The sequence below is a fragment of the Sturnira hondurensis genome, unplaced genomic scaffold, assembly GCF_014824575.4.
Source record: "Sturnira hondurensis isolate 20B ecotype Veracruz unplaced genomic scaffold, ASM1482457v3 Scaffold0016663, whole genome shotgun sequence".
Classification (NCBI taxonomy): domain Eukaryota; kingdom Metazoa; phylum Chordata; class Mammalia; order Chiroptera; family Phyllostomidae; genus Sturnira; species Sturnira hondurensis.
Window position 1 is genome coordinate 6,988,386 of NW_028089294.1, and position 3,708 is coordinate 6,992,093.

A 3,708-nucleotide genomic window follows, 5' to 3' on the forward strand; every position below is an offset into this window, starting at 1 on the left:
CCAGAATATATTGAAATCCAGAATCTAGACAAGAGGTTATATGGCAAACACACAATAAATATCCTATGGAATAAGATATTTATTGGATCAATGTCCCTGAGGAGTCATTCATTTTTTATAGCCCCTCCAGCCCTGACCCTTCAGTCAGGGGGGCTCTAGGCTCTCTGGTGAGGCTGAGGAAAGATGGGTTATGTTTGGTACCTACTCTGTGCCAGGCACTTACCAGATGCTTTATACGTGTTTTTTCATTTTGTTAATTCTCTTAAACACCCGTTAGGTGTTTTATTATCATTATTTTTTAGATGAGAAGCTAAAGTTCACAGCTAAAGACCAGCAGGCCTAGGATTTCAACTCAGGTCTGCTTGTGCTCATACAAGGCTGGCTCTTTGGGGTATATTTATCTCCATTTTAGAGATAAGGAAACTGAGGCACAGAGATGTTTCTAAAACATCCTGAAAGACCACTGAGATGAGCTGAGAAAGCCAAGGCCTCATGAAGGGGAGGGGAGCCAGGGATATCAAAGAAATGACTAATCATGCTGTGTCCCTAATGCCACACACCCCTCACTCCCCAGGGAGACTTTATAGAAAAGAAAAGCAGACTAACAGGACCATAGAGGCCAGCAGGGAACCATTTCCAATGGCATCAGCTGTGGAAGGTCTCCTTCTTGTCTAATGGAACAACTCTGCCTTCTAGGAATCTGCTTCTCTTCCTCACCAGCTGCCTGACTCCCTGCCCAGCTGCTGACTGTTGAGGGCAAAGGGGAACTAGCCAGAACATAGCTGTAAGGAAGCAAAAGGTGTTTTACTAACCAACGCAAAGAGGCTCCGGGACACATCCGAAGAGCAGGGTGTGTTCCAGGATGTGGTGTAAGAGCAAAGGTTAGTCAGGCAGATAGCCATCTGGACAGTCACTAGGGAGGGAAATTTTGCCCCTTTGCACGAGCTCAACTGACCAATCAAGTAAAGGAGCACCAGCCAGTGCAGGAGTTAACTCACCAATAATCAGCAACCCTATTGTGCCCCTGAGCCAACCGCTAACCGCCACATCTGCTTCTGTATTCAGCTTGCTTGTGCGCCTCCATAAAACCCTAAGCCTGTAAGCGTTTGGCGCGACTCTCATTTGCAGCCCTTGTGGGCACTGTGTCTCCGGACACTTTGGAGAGTTCGCCCCTGCGCAGGTTAAACTTGGCCAATAAAGTAACATCTTTGGAACCCCGAAAGTCTCCGACATTTGTTCTCATGGATGGTGAATGCAACATTTGGAGGCCCCAGCGAGATTTCCCTTTGCGGAGTTTCGGTTCGGAAGACTGGACGGGCAGCCCGGGCTGAGTAAGTATTTGTGAGGATCCTCTTTTGGTTTTGGGAGGTCTAGACCATTTGGCCCTGAGGTGGTAGGTGAGACGTTGCCGGCATTCCATTCAGGGACTCCCAAGGAGGGGATGCCCTCGGGAGTTGTGACTAGGTCACATTTGGTATTATTTTCGATTTTGCGCTTGCTTCCAGTTTGCGCTGCGCCGTGCCACGACCGTCTGAGAGTGATCGTATGCCTGAGAACCGCGGTTCGCTTTTGTGTGGGTGTGAGAGATGAGTGTGTGTTTTGGTGACTGGTTTCTTAACTCTTTTGATTTCAGCTCTCATTTTTGAGATCCCGAAGGTCATCCAATATATAAAGATGGGCCAGAGAGAGAGTCCGTGCCTGGGACCCCCCCCTTGACTGCTTGCTAAAGAATTTTTCTGACTTCCAGAGGCGAGCAAGCGGCTACGGGGGACCTCCACCAGACCCAGAGTTTCTCTGAACCCTTTGCCAGCTCGAGTGGCCCACCTTTAATGTTGGCTGGCCCACGGAGGGCACCTTTGATCTGCCCACCCTGTTTGCCGTCCGGGCAACGGTTTATAGGGTACCCCACCCAGACCAATATTTGTACATAGACGTCTGGGTGGATATTGCCACTGAGCGTCCAGGTTATATTAGAAGATGCATGCAGACAAACAGGAGGGGTAGGAGGGCAATATGTGTTACTTCTAAGCCAAGGGGGGGGGAGGAATCTGGCAATGGTCACGCCCTGAGGAAACCGCTGGGTAAGCCCAGGCTTTACCCGGTGCTCCTAGGGCAGCCAGAAGACCCACTTGATCCTGTGAATGTTCCACCTCCCTACCCTCTCCCAGAAAAACCAGGTTCCACCCACCCAGGAGGGGATAGAGTATTAAGTCCACCACATACCCGTGGAGGCACACCTTATGGGGAAGGCGCCATAACCTCGGGCGGGGTGCACGGCCCTCCGGCGGGAGATAACGCTGCCTCCGCCATTTTGTTTCCGCGGGAAGCGCCGGCCATTTTGCCGCTGCGAGAGGTGCCTCCAGCCCCGGATGTGCCTCCGCACGCTCCTCCCCGGCTAATATATGTACTTTTCCACTAGTGATTTATATAATTGGAAGCACCAAAACCCCCCATTTTCGGAAAAGCCTCAAGGGTGAATCTCCCTCCTTGAGACCATTTTTAGAACCCACCAGCCCACGTGGGATGACTGTCAGCAAATCCTGCAGATCCTCTTCACATCAGAAGAAAGGGACAGGATTATTAGAGAGGCTGCAAAAGCTGTCATGGGAGAGGAGGGCAGCACAGCAGCGGGGAGGAGGGAGCTAGAAGATATACTCCCCTCTCAGCCACCCGATTGGGACCCCAATTCCAGTGGGGGGAGGGACGCGCTCCTCCAATATCGCTGGGTTCTACTCAGGGAACTAAAAGCAGCAGCTAGGAAGCCCACCAACTTCAGCAAAGTCAGTGAAGTCATACAAGGACGAGAGGAGTCCCCTGCTGCCTTCCTAGAAAGACTTATGGAGGCTTATAGGGTATACACCCCCTTGCTAGAGGGACGAGAGATGCCGCCATTTTGTCTCTCCGGGAAGTGCCACTGGTGTGGGATGCTCCCCCCGCAGGTGCAGCCAGGCCGCATCCAGGGCCGAAGCCCCACTGCCACCGCACCCACCTCCGCGCCTCCTCCGTGTGTCCGCGGCGTGGGCCGATCCGGCTGTGCATCAGTCCGGGAGCTGGCAGCCCACCCTCCGTGAGGGAGGGCGGCGAGTCCAACGCTTCTTGGATGAAAACCTCGTCTGGTTCCGCCCGGCCCCGCCCTTCACCTCCACCCGTGATTTATGTAATTAGAAACATCGGAGCCCCTGGGCGGGGCTCGGGGCAGCTTCGGGAAAGCCTAATGCCTGTGTGTTATTTTCGGAACTCTGTGTTTTGTTTTGTTTTGTTTTTTAATATATTTTATTGATTATACCATTACAGCTGTTCTATTCCCCCCCTTCATTCCCCTACACCCGCACACTCCCTCCCCCACCCTTCTCCCCCCCTTAGTTTATAACCACGTGTCTCAAGTTCTTTAGGTTCTATATTTCCCCCACTATTCTCACCCTCCCCCCTATTTTCTACCTACCATCTATGCTATTTTCTGTGCCTTCTCCCCCCTTCTCCACCCACCCCCCTGTTTCTAACCCTCCATGTGTTCTTCATTTCTATGGTTCCACTCCCCATCTAGCTGTCCTCTTGGTTTGCTTTTGTTTTAGGTGTGGTTGTTAATAACTGTGTGTTTGCTGTCCTTTCACTGTTCATATTTTTCATCATCTCTTTCTTATATAAGTCCCTTTAGCATTTCATATAATAAGGGCTTGGTGATGATGAACTCCTTGAACTTGACCTTAT

At 51.3% G+C, this 3,708-nt stretch overlaps 1 long non-coding RNA gene across 1 annotated transcript in view; it reads left to right on the forward strand.

Annotated features, from left to right (window-relative positions):
• Positions 1-1,254: 1,254 nt before the first annotated feature.
• LOC119001252 (uncharacterized) overlaps positions 1,255-3,708 on the forward strand; it is a 21,235-nt gene continuing 18,781 nt past the window's right edge. The window contains exon 1 of the long non-coding RNA XR_005069525.1: positions 1,255-1,335. This is a non-coding gene — a long non-coding RNA (uncharacterized LOC119001252). The remainder of the gene's footprint in view (positions 1,336-3,708) is intronic.